At 39.5% G+C, this 13,967-nt stretch overlaps 1 protein-coding gene across 1 annotated transcript in view; it reads left to right on the forward strand.

Moving 5' to 3' along the window:
- The window catches only part of LOC143106830 (bifunctional methylenetetrahydrofolate dehydrogenase/cyclohydrolase 2, mitochondrial-like), a 65,270-nt gene that overhangs the window by 31,076 nt on the left and 20,227 nt on the right, over positions 1–13,967 (forward strand). The window lies entirely within an intron of this gene.

A 13,967-nucleotide genomic window follows, 5' to 3' on the forward strand; every position in this document is an offset into this window, starting at 1 on the left:
CACACTGTATTTTATATGAATATTTTAAAGAAAATACATTATTTGCCATCATGAATGGTCTCCTTTTTTCAATAAGCCGTGTGACCTAGGGACTCCAAACCAATATAGAATAATTATCCTATTTTCCCAAACCAATGCAGAATAGTTATCAAATATGGACAGAATAGTTATCTTATATTTATAGAATGTTTCCATAGGAAACAAATGGGTACTATAAAATATTATGTGCAAAAATTATATTAATTTGAGGTGTTTCTGATTAGTCCCATAAAGGATATTCTGCATTGGTTTGGTGTCCCTACGTCACGTCCCTTGGGGGGGGGGTATTGAAAAAGGAGACCATTCCTTATAGAAAACTATGTATTTTCTTTAAAATATTAATATAAAATAGATTGTGCATTAGAGCCCGACCGATAAAGGATTTTGAAGGCCGATACCGATACAAATATTTGTTGATTTAAAAATCCGATATATCGGCCGATATATATATATATATATATATTTTTTTTTTTCAGAAACACGCAACAAAACATTAACAGATTTCCCTAACATTAGTTATTTGTAGTTATTTATGAGTATTGACTAAAATAATATGATAATGCATTTCAAAAAAAATTATATTGTCACAGTGGAACAGAGGAACATCGAAATATATTAAAGTTCTGATAAATAAAATGTATAAAAATAAAAACTTAAGATATGAAACTTAGTTTTTTGAACAAAAACACAATAACAACAACAAGTTTCATGAATATAACTTTGAACTAAGACTTAACAATTCCAAAAAATAATGATGACATTATTACTATCATCATCATTTGTATTATCATTAAACAATTAAAAAGATAAAGGTCACTCTTAAATGTTTGAGTGTGCGTGTGTAATAATTAGTCCCTATTGCCTTATAAGCTACCTTATAATTACAATGTCAGCTTGCTTATCCCTTTACCTGCACTTTTAAAATTATTTCCATCCAAGCTACATCAAACCATTTTCAATCATCAGTTGCTGCCTGCCTTCTAAAACATACTATTTAGTGATCTAAATCCATTTTGTAACTCTGCTGCGGCTGAACGACAGTCTGAAGCGCACACTTGGCGTCATTGGATTTCACACACGTGTAAAAGAAAAGCTAACTTTTATGCACAAGCTACGTTTTGCACAAGCTACGTTTGATACTTTTTCTCTATGTCTAAATGTTCATTCCTCTCACGTCTAATTTACATTTTACAATGCAGGGACTGTACTAAAGATATACTAGTAATAAATCATTACTTTATTTAGGCAGAATAAGTTTGTTGTGGTTTCCAAGCTCATTAATGTTAACGTTAGCGGTCTTCCACTGATATTCATAGCATTAGCTAGCTTTGTGGTTAGCTAGTCTATGATGAGCCCTAATTAAGCAATGGATAACGTCATACTGCAAATTGTAAAACATACGCTTTCAAAATAACAGGCCGGGGAGAGATGATACATCTCACTGCTATAACTGTCACACTATTAAAGAAATACATCTTCAGTCACATTGTCAAAAGTTAAAAGGAAAGACGGGAGCGTACCTATGTTCCCCGGGTCCTATGTTCCCCGGGTCCTATGTTCCCCGCTATTTGTATGGGACCGGGGAACATAGGACCCTTTTTGTAGAAAAGGGTCCTATGTTCCCCGCCTTGTATCTGACCACGGAAATTGCATGAGATATGCTTGCGAGTGCACATTTCGTGCACAAACGGTAGCAAAGTGTATTTTTCTATCAATGTTGCTTGCTGTATAGCACACCAGGTAGACCACACATACGCGCAAGGTGCAATATTGACACAAGCCAGAAGGGCGATTTTTCTAACTTCCACGTTGAGTATAGCGGAGTAAAAGAATAGATGAAGAACATTTTTTATAACATAGGCCTACAATGGTTTTATATGTGCTTCTTTACTGAATATAACGAGTTCAAAGTTAACATTCTAGGTAACTTCGCATTGTCCGCTTCAGCACTAAATTGAGGACAGCAACGTACACGAGCTACACCTCTCACAGAAGAAACGCGCTACAACTACATGCCTTTTTAAGTTGATATTTAATTTGTTTTGTTTTGTTCATTTTTCCGTTCGCTGGCACGCTGCAGGGGGGACTGCGCGTTGCTCCGAAGCCCCTTTGGTCTGACTTGTCAATAATCCAAAAATGTCCCTTTGGGTCTACAGCCCAGTAGCCTATAGTTTGATATCTCTTTGTTCCATTAAAATTAATCCCATTCTTCCGACAGCTCAACCAAAGGCTATAGATCACCTCCCTTACCTCTTGTACAGTAAGAATCAACAATGACATGCCAAGTGCAAAGACAATGACAAGCTTGGGACTGAAGCCAGACTCGGCTAGATTTAACAGTGTTTCTCAAACTTTTTTTCTGGGGACCCACTTTTTAAAAATGACAGACTATCGCGACCTAACTCGTGACTGTGGTAGTTAACAAACTAGATCAGTGGTTCTCAAACTTTTTCTTTCATTCCCCACTTTGAGGGGGCATTCTCGAGCCCCACCTGTCCCTCATCGCTCTAAGAAAGTGGTAGGTCAAGCTTAAAATTGTCAAATTTATTGAAATAATGACAAGTTCTAAATATATCCTCTTCAACAGAGTTAAAATCAGCTGCTGCTGCAGATATAATAATAAATAAATAGCCTACATAACACACATATTTCTGTTTTCCAGCAACATATTAGGAAGCATTGGCCATTATACAGCATTGTACAATATATTCAATGAAATGGCAACATGCTGCATTAAATGGATCCATAATCCAGTCATACTGAGCACTGCTGGTTGGGAAATATTTTTGAAATAAACTTTGCAGGGATGTGATGTAGGCCTACTGTTTAATACATGAGATCACAAGAGACGCCCAATCAGACGTTTCAGCGATTTCGCTCAGAAATCTCAACGGCATAATACTGTCGCGATCGAGGCGCCTGTCTTACTCAAGTTTTTTTGGTGAATGCAGTAATCTTATTTGCTAGGTGAGGTGCTTGTCTTTGCCTTGTAACTGGACATTTAGCTCAAATGTATCGCTAAGATATATCAAATATATCGCTAAGATAGGCCAGCTTCGTCAAGAAATTTAGTGAACGTGCTTGCAGATTCAAACATGCGCTCTTCCTCCAAGAAGAGGCGACTCGGAGCTCAAACACGCGCGACAGCACTTTACCAACCCGTGCGCGACAGCACTTTACCAACCCGCGCGCGACAGCACTTTACCAACCCGCGCCTTGCCGTGCGGCTGCAGTCTTGGAAGCAGCGGGGAACATAGGACCCTTTTTTCAAAAAAGGGTCCTATGTTCCCCGGTAGCGGGGAACATAGGACCCGGGGAACATAGGACCCGGGGAACATAGGGATGACCCCGGACAGACAGTCAACTACACTGTAACGTAATTACTAGCTAATTCCGCTTCACTCTCGACTTATTTAACAGCAGCAAAACTGGACATTGTTTTCACGAATTTTGTCATGCTTATTTGAGTTAAGAGAACTGATGGGGATGTTCTTTTAATTGTTATTTCAAGCAATGTATGTCTTGTGACCAAATCACCATGAACACACTTGACTGATGATCTCACTCGCGGATAACTGGTTCTCTCTGCCCGACTCTGGCTGGATCAGCAGCAGGTTGCAGGATGTTATACACGAGTGTTGCCGGCAGGGACGGTGTAGAGTGCCCTCTGGAGGACAAACTATACAACGCCAACACTCATGACATGGTTGAAGGGTGTTTCGTCCGTTTTTATTTTATTTTTAAAATATTCATTTATCGGCCATTATAAATGCCGATACCGATAGTTTGGAAAATGCCTAACATCGGCCGATAATATCGGCCCGCCGATAGATCGGTCGGGCTCTATTGTGCATTCAATGGTTATAGAAAGAGGTGTGTCTGATGAGTCCCATATAGGATAACTATTCTGCATCGGTTTGGAGTCACTAGGTCACATGGCTTGGGAGGTATTGAAAAAAAAGACCATTCCTGATGGCAAATAATGCATTTTCTTTAAAATATTCATATAAAATACAGTGTGCATACAGTGGCTATACAAATAGGTGTGTCTGATGAGCCCTATATAGGGTAACTATTCTGCATTGGTTTGGAGTCACTAGGAAATATGGCTTGGGAGGTATTGAAAAAAAGGAATCTGTTTCTTATATGAAATAATGTATTTTCTTTTAAAAATTCATATAAAATACAGCGTGCATACAGTCGCTATAAAAAGAGGTGTGTCTGATGAGTCCCATATAGGATAACTATTCTGCATTGGTTTGGAGTCACTAGGTCATATGGCTTGGGAGGTATTGAAAGAAGGAGTCTGTTTCTTTCTATGAAATAATGCATTTTCTTTAAAATATTCATTTAAAATACAGTGTGCATACAGTGACTATAAAAATAGGTGTGTCTGATGAGTCCCATATAGGATAATTATTCTGCATTGGTTTGGAGTCACTAGGTCACATGATGTCAAAGCTATTGACAAAAAAGACTATGAAGGTAATTCAGAAGATACTTTATAGACGGTCCCTAAGTAGGTCGGCTGGGAGCAAGTAGACAGGTAATCTGTTTGTACATTGTCTGCAAACACGGGGTGAAACCGGCTGCAGTAAAAAAAAATGAATATCTGTCGAATATCTGAATATCAAATATCAAACTAACTTCACCTCGGTCCCTAACCGCTCTGCATGTTCTTAAATAACAATGATCATCAGTAATATTCGACCATTAATTTGTGTAAATGGGCAAGCGTGACCACCTTGATTGGCTGATGATTTTAACGCGGGCATGTTTCTAAACACCTCCCTTACGATGATGAGTGACAGGTGACAGGTCTCAGAATGCGTGCGCTATACACAAGGACGGAAGATGATGAATAACTGGGCCGTAGGCTATTCACAAAGGCTTTTATCTTACCACTAGGAGTAGGCTACTCCTAAATCGCACTAAAAGATTTTAGCTTGGAGTTTTCTCTTAAAAGTTATTCACAAAGCCTTTCAGACAACTCCTAAACTACAGTAGGAGTGAGTCTTCGTTGCAATGGATGACGTCATTACTCATGCACGAGCTTGACTGAAGTGACCACCTTGATTGGCTGACGATTGTATCGCGGGAATGATTCCAAACACCTCCCTTCCGATGATGAGTGACAGTTGACAGGTCGGAGAATGCGTGCGCTACACAAGTAGTGCGAAGGACGGAAGATGATTAATAACTGAAAAAAAGGCCTAGCCTAAATGAATAAAGAGTAAGGCAAAACAAATAGCCTAGTAGCCTAATGAAACATAGGCCTATGGATTGATGCAGTACCTTTGCAACATTATTAAATTAATCTGTCACCATATGCCTAGGCTACGTTTGCAAAGAGAACATTTTAATTTGATTCACAATGAAACGTTACATTTAATTTACATGTTAATAATGAGTAGTTTTGGTTATTGTTGGTGGCATTATTGCATCCCTTTTATGAATACAAAATTGTTCCCTCGCGATTGGAAGCTCCTGTTGCCGCATAGGCTACGCATTTCAAAACATCGCAACGTAAAATGCCACAAAAAGCTGTTTATGAGGTCTTAGTGAGTTAGGAGTCATCTCGACTTCTTTTAAGCTGTCCCAGACTTAGGTGCTACTTTTAGGTCTAAAATGCTTCGTGAATTACTTTTTGTGAAAAAAATTAGGAGTCCTAAAGTTAGGAGTGACACACCCATTATTTTTAGGAGTTGCTCCTAAATTCGCCAGTTAGGAGCTACTTTTAGCCTTAAGATTCTTTGTGAATACGGCCCCTGATTAAAAAGGCATAGCCTAAATGAATTAAGAGTAAGGCTAAACAAATAGCCTAGTAGCCTAATGAAACATACGGATTGATGTAGTATCTTTGTAACATTATTATATTAAATTATTCTGTTACTATGCCTACGTTTGCAAAAGAGAACATTTTAATTTGATTCACAATAATGTTACATTTAATTTACATGTTGACATATCACTGGAGTTCGTCAACTGTAAAGTCGCACATCAATGCAAAGAAATAGTGTTGAGATTGAGGGGAGTGTTAATTTATTTTCATTGTGTCCCCTAGGTTATATCTGTGGCCTGAAATGCCTTGTATGTGGAAAAAAAAACTTCTCGAAGCACTTTTGAATTTATTTCCTCAGCATATTAGGTCATATCATAGATTATTATGGTCATTATTTGAATCGTGAAAATAATAATAAAAGAGTATGTCACTAATGCTGATTATTGAATGATTCATTTCAATTTAAATATTTAAAATACTTTCACAGCAGAAATTATATATGCGATTAATTTAGATTAATTAATCACAGAGTATGTAATTAATTCAGACTTGTAACCGGTGGGTTGCCGGTTCGAACCCCGACCAGTAGGCACGGCTGAAGTGCCCTTGAGCAAGGCACCTAACCCCTCACTGCTCCCCGAGCGCCGCTGTTGTTGCAGGCAGCTCACTGCGCCGGGATTAGTGTGTGCTTCACCTCATTGTGTGTTCACTGTGTGCTGAGTGTGTTTCACTAATTCACGGATTGGGATAAATGCAGAGACCAAATTTCCCTCACGGGATCAAAAGAGTATATATACTTATACTTCTTATTTAAACATGTTAACAAAACAGGCCTCATCTTTTTGTTAAAGTTGGCATGGTAGTTGATGATAATTCCAGTTTACGCAGATCATTTCTTGGTCTATCTAGTCATTTATTGTTGGTCATTTAAAGTTGGCAGACGTGCAAGAATGGGAGGGAACCTTTCACCTTGGCAGCTTGGGCCAATGATCGCACATTCCGACTGAAAACGCTTCTGCGTAGGATGTACCTCTGGTTCCTTGCATGTCGGCCCTTTCTTCTCTCTCCTCTCTACTCGTTCCTCACCTCCTCTGGTAGCAATTAGACAAATTAGACAACTTGATGACGATTGAACGATTTCCAGGGCACAGGTCTCCCCTTTTTAAATATATATTAATAATCACCTTGTTGCTGGCAATAGTTTGACATTTTTGTTTGTTCTTGCATGTGCACTTTGGTGGCCTGGTATCTAGGGATGTCCCGATCCAGCTTTTTGCACTTCCGATCCGATACCGATATTGTAGCTTTTAGCATCGGCCGATACCAATACCGGCCTATCCAAGCATGTATTAAAGACTAAAGATATTGACTTGTTTTGTTGTTATACTCATGTTGAAAAGGGTTTTACTCTTAAGAACAACTAGCCAACTTAATTAGGTTATTTTGAATAATGGTTGGTAATGAGAAGCTGACCTGTTATTTTATTATTTTATTATTTTATTCTTAACAGGGTTAAATAAACACAAAATAATAAATAGTCAATTAACCACGCAAACTGAATTGGCATCAGTGCTCTGCTCTTGAACAACAAGAGTGTAAACCAAGGCTTAAAAAGCCATCAGTGCAAACAATATTGTAAACTGTATAAAAAAAGCAAAACACAGAAAAGCTGGGTAGAAAATGAATAGTCAATTAACCACACAAACTGAATTGGCATCAGTGCTCTGCTCAAGAGTGTAAACCAAGGCTTAAAAAAGCCATCAGTGTAAACAATATTGTAAACAATATAAAATTATATATAAAAGCAACATACACAAAACCTGAGTAAAAAATAGTCAAATTACCACACACACACTGAATTGGCTATAACAACCCAAATAACTGTCACGCCTTCTACAGTATTGCTATCTCCTCCACACTTTACTGCTCCATCTCCATACTCTCTTCAATTTCTACTGTTTGCCCTGGCTGCAGTCTGAGCATGATGGGGAGATTCTTCTTCACAAAGGTGATCATTTAAACATGCTCAGGTGTCAGCCTGCTCCTGTGCTCATCAATGATAAGTGAGTCTGCGCTAAAAAGCCTCTCACTGTTGCGTTTTAAAAGCGAAACTGATGCCACAACTGGTCTGGGTTTGCTGAAGTAACCTAGGCTACAGGCTGCATTTATTACAGAAAATCAAGCAACATAGCAAGTAGGCCTATCTACACTGTTGAGAGACAGGAGCTTAAGTTTACCGCGACAACAGCTGTCACTAATTCACATCGTCGTAGGCTGCGCCGATGCACAGACTAAACGGTAAAAAAAGTTATGATAGCCTACTGGAAGCTTCTACCCTTTTGGATGTGTAGAGTTGTAGGCCTAGGTGCACTTAGTTGTTAGCGATTGACCAGGTTGCTTTTTGAAATGAAATGCGTTTGTTAGGCTAGCCGATTGTAAAAATAGGGAAATTAAAGTGCGTGCTGTGCCTATAGGCCTACATTACACAAACAATCTTAAATCGCGGAGATAACATTCGTTAGACAGGCAAAGCTGTCAGCAGCAACATGCATAAGAGCCTTAATAATGTAAGAGGGTCTCGCGGACACTCGCGGTCGCGGTTAACATTAGGCTATATTAATTCAACTGTGACATGAAATGTTTGCTCGATAACTGGAATGGATTACCTACATCGGTACGCTGGAAAACACGGACCGGAGTTTTGAAAACAAACTGGATCGGGAGTCCGGATCGAGATTTTCCCGTGCAGGCCGATCCCATATTGATATGCATTTTTTGCTAATATCGGCGGCCGATCCGATCCAAATATCGGATCGGGACATCCCTACTGGTATCTATACATATCCATCTGAATGGAATCTGGAAATATATTTAATTAATAGACTTATTTTTAAACGTTTTTTATCCATAGCTAGGCAACATAGCTTCTACCACATTTCTACAGTGACGGTAAATATGTTTGAAGATGATTATGTTGGACAAATCTGAGAAATTCAACAAAAAAAATGTTAGCTGCTGTAAGTGCTTAGTTATTTTAATTATTAATGGGGGAATTATTAAATTATTAAATGGGGGAAAAATGAGAACAACCAGGAGCCATGTGAGGGCTGGCCACCTGGCTAAACTGAGAAATCTGGGAAAAGGGTGACCATGAACCTACTGGTGACTCTAGCTGAGCTCCAGAGAGTGTGGAGATTAGAGTAGCTTCCAGAGGACAACTATCACTGAAACATTACACCAATAGGGGCTTTATGGCAGAGTGTCCAGGCAGAAGTTTTTCTTCAGTGAAAAATTCTAAAAACCCCACTTGAAAAAGCCCCTAAGGAACTCTCCGGTGGGGGGGACACAGGATTCCCTGATGAAACCAAGATTGATCCGTTTGTCCTCAATGTAAATGTCATGTCTAGAGGAACCTCTCATTACCAGGTCATACCATCCCAAAGGTGAGACAACACAGCACTGACTTTGGAATGTTCTTGCCCTGACTTGAACTCACTTAAATATCTCTAGAGAGACAAGAAAATGGCTGTCCACAGACAGTCCTCCTCCAACCTTACAGAGAGGATTTACAGAGAAACAGAAAAGGAGCTTGTTGTATCTTACCCAATATGACTTGGGCATGTAATCACTGGCAAAGGTGCTTCAGCCAAGCACCTTTTATTTGTAACATAAATTCTAAAACTCAAAAAAAAGTTTGTCATTATGGTAAAGACAGATCATAAGAATGCCATGATTGAATGCTTCTGGGGCTTCTGGCCAACGTGAATGAATCAACCGCTTTCACGTCAACACATGGACCATGCGTGTTGCTCATTGTTGTGATTTCCTTGGTAAATGATTATTGTTCAAGGAAGCAGTGGGCGCTTTGCCACCCTCCATAAACAGGATGTGAATTGCTTTGAATACAGGCAGGATCGGATGTAGAGAAAACATTCTCTTATATGGTCTTCTGCCTTTTAAGGCGTCCTAGTGAAAGTGCTTCCTTTTGAGAGAGAATTCAGAGAATTCTGCTGTGTCAGCTAATAGCTAATAGGATGAACCAGAGCCATATGGTTATAGTTATTTTAATTATTATGACCGCCGCTAGCGAAGCGGTCATATAGGGATTGTCAAAGTTTTTTTTTTTTTTTTTTTTTCCCCCGTCATCTACTTCCTGAATTTTTGGTCAACGATACCCGGGACACCGAACCACCGGGGCACATGAAATTTGGTGGGTATGTAGCCCCACTAGACTTTTACGAAAAATTTTCGTTTCGTCCCCGGGGGCCACTCCCCCCCCCCGTGCTGGGCCCCCCGAACCGCAAAAAAAGCAGTTTTTCCTAAATAACTACCTGAACCGTGGCACTGAGGATGAAGAATCTTTTATGGTATGTTGGTCTCAAGGGCCCACATCAATCTGGCCCATAATCACTCATTTGTGATTTGCACCCCCCCGGTAAAAAATGAAAATGCAATATTATTCTGCTTTAATCGCCCCTATCTTCAGTTAAGATGTTTTATGTGTATGATTGACCTGGCATTCTCTGGGGGTATGCCAAGTTTCGTAGAATTTCATCCATGGGGGGGTCTAAAAAAAATTAGGTTTGGTGTACATTTAGTGACTGTACACTCATTGGCCTGTAGATGGCGGTGCACACATATACACATGCACACACACACAGGCACCCACATACTATCGGTATTAGAACGGCCAATACATAATTACAAATTTAGTAGCATTAAAAGAAAGCCAAAATAAATATTCATCATCATCATGGCTGCATTTCCAGTATTGGCGATAAGTTGTCGTTTGTCCACTAGATGGCGCATCGTTGTAGTGAGACGTAATTTTGTTGGAAGTTAAAAGTGGGTTGGAACAATGGACGCTTCCTACAAGGACTAGTTTACCGCAGAGAACGTCTAATAAGGATAGGATGATGTTCACATGAAATGTAATTCCCATTTCTTCTTGAAGCTGAAATAAATCTGAGGATGTTTATCGGACATGCTTGGTTTTTACTGCAGGTAGGCCTACGTTAATCTTATAATATCAATAAGGACCTAGTGTTACCGTTAGCGTTGGTTGAGTGATGGAGGCCAATTTGATTGATTGCATAGAAAACTATAAATGCGGTTATACCAAGCAAATTGATAGCAGCACTGTAATTGTATCTTTCGACTGTCATTTGTTGCACGTGCTACAAAAATCATTCTGTGCAATGGAAGATTTACCAACGTTACACCGGTCTGATACAGTTTTGCCTATACATGCGTGAGACTGAGACGCCTGTTTATTTTGTTTTAAGTGCGTGCAGGGTGTGAGAGGGGAATCGATGTGCTTTGATTCCAGCTTGGTAGTTGTAGTTAGTGTAGTCTGTGAAATTAAAAAGCCCGTGTGTGTGAAGTATCCAAACAATGACACCTTCATTTCATTATGGCTGCTTTAGCAACACACCTTAAGCTACTGTGTAGTGGGTCCCATTTAGAAGTGGCTACTTCATTCGCGCTTTCCTTGACTCATGGAGCTGCGTGAATTTTATTACAACTTTTCGCCACGGTATGGCAGTTTAAGTCCGCTTGATACTGTAAGGCGTAAGCCATTGGTTTCCAAAGGAGATTTTATTTGTGTCGCCAGCATAGCCTATTGACAATTTATGTTGTAAATAGGCCTACCTTATAAGCCTACCTGTAGCTTAGGGAAGCTAACAGCTTTCTATTAGGATCTAGTTTGTTAGTTACAGTTTTGTCATAACTCCCTGATGCATTTTTGCATTTAGAATAGCCATAGCGTGGATATCTCAAACGGAAAATTAAACAATATCGGGTGCCTATGAACTAGGCTGGGTGAACCCAGCCTGATCTGCCCGCTATTTATTTTTTGATTTCTTAAAAGATTGAGCTTGGTCTGGTGAAAGACAGACTAGACATGGACCTCAGTTACACAATGCAAGGGAACATGAATCAGCCTATATTTGCACGAACAATAACGGACAACAGCTCTTCAACGTTGGCCCGTTAAAATGTGTATGAACAGTCTAGCGACACATTTAATCAAGGCCCATTTGGACATGTCAGTTATTTGCACCACTGGTTAGATGTAAAACAGCATTTCGTTTCAGACTACTGTTACTTGATTTGTGCATTAACAATAACGTTTCAGACTACTGTTACTTAATTTGTGCATTGACAATAAAGTATTACATGAACTAAAGATGACTAAAATCTTATGTAGAAGAAGAAACATTCACAAAAAATCCATCCATCCAAAAATGACCTTTGTTTTTGATAGCTGTTGAAAACGGCATGGAACTGACAGAGATGTTTTTGTTCATAAATAAACAAACAAACAAACAATAAATAAATAAGATTATGCTGATACCTTTTGCTTTTACAATGTAGGCCTAGCCTACAGGTGTAAGTGACCTTTCATCAATCCAGTTGCAATGGATGAACTGTGATGAACTGCCCTACTTGTGATTGTTTACAGATTTTAAAGGTTTTATAACAATGCTACATCTTCTTTGGCTATTCTACAATCTATTCACCTTTTCAGCACCAGTAGGCTTCTTTCTGTGCAGCCGCACACACACTCAGGCATGCCAAACAAGCATACACAAAAGTTTCAAGAGTGGGGGATGGAGTAAAATATGGAGACAAATTGAAGTGTGATTTATTTTCGCAGAACGGATGTACACGACTGAGCGGCGGTCATATTTTGTACCGCTATGCGGTACATCTAGTTAATGGGGGAATTATTAAATTATTAAATGGGGGAAAAATGAGAACAACCAGGAGCCATGTGAGGGCTGGCCACCTGGCTAAACTGAGAAATCGGGGAAAAGGGTGACCATGAACCTACTGGTGACTCTAGCTGAGCTCCAGAGAGTGTGGAGATTAGAGTAGCTTCCAGAGGACAACTATCACTGAAACATTACACCAATAGGGGCTTTATGGCAGAGTGTCCAGGCAGAAGTTTTTCTTCAGTGAAAAATTCTAAAAACCCCACTTGAAAAAGCCCCTAAGGAACTCTCCGGTGGGGGGGACACAGGATTCCCTGATGAAACCAAGATTGATCCGTTTGTCCTCAATGTAAATGTCATGTCTAGAGGAACCTCTCATTACCAGGTCATACCATCCCAAAGGTGAGACAACACAGCACTGACTTCGGAATGTTCTTGCCCTGACTTGAACCCACTTAAATATCTCTAGAGAGACAAGAAAATGGCTGTCCACAGACAGTCCTCCTCCAACCTTACAGAGCATGAGAGGATTTACAGAGAAACAGAAAAGGAGCTTGTTGTATCTTACCCAATATGACTTGGGCATGTAATCACTGGCAAAGGTGCTTCAGCCAAGCACCTTTTATTTGTAACATAAATTCTAAAACTCAAAAAAAAGTTTGTCATTATGGTAAAGACAGATCATAAGAATGCCATGATTTAATGCTTCTGGGGCTTCTGGCCAACGTGAATGAATCAACCGCTTTCACGTCAACACATGGACCATGCGTGTTGCTCATTGTTGTGATTTCCTTGGTAAATGATTATTGTTCAAGGAAGCAGTGGGCACTTTGCCACCCTCCATAAACAGGATGTGAATTGCTTTGAATACAGGCAGGATCGGATGTAGAGAAAACATTCTCTTATATGGTCTTCTGCCTTTTAAGGCGTCCTAGTGAAAGTGCTTCCTTTTGAGAGAGAATTCAGAGAATTCTGCTGTGTCAGCGCCATATAAAGGTAGAGTTGCAACAACTCCATTGACGCTAATGTTCCATTTTTTTCCAACAATGGCAGCTAATGGAAGCCTCATAGTTCCCGGAAGTTAACAATTAATAATAGCAGCAGTGCAGTTACAGCAGTATAGACTGTTTGTAGCCAACATTTCAGACTCAGATTTACATTCCTTTGCCTTATCCGAATAATAATAATAATAACAGTAATAGTAGTAAAGTAATAGTAGGCTATCAATAGCCTAATTATAATAATAAACGATTTATGTATCGACTATGACTTTTCTGCTGCTCAGTCTTTATCAGTTCCTCATCAAATAAATTAAAAGAGGCTAAAAGCCCAATAAATGTGCCACACGTAATAGCCGAATATAAGATAACCCGCCTATCCCATTTCAATTAGGCAGCACTACACCACCACAACAAGCTGTCATTAAG

Source organism: Alosa pseudoharengus, unplaced genomic scaffold (assembly GCF_046254945.1).
Source record: "Alosa pseudoharengus isolate Yale_2024_CS ecotype anadromous, Long Island Sound unplaced genomic scaffold, YU_APseudo_1.1 YU_APseudo_1.1_scf_6, whole genome shotgun sequence".
NCBI lineage: Eukaryota > Metazoa > Chordata > Actinopteri > Clupeiformes > Clupeidae > Alosa > Alosa pseudoharengus.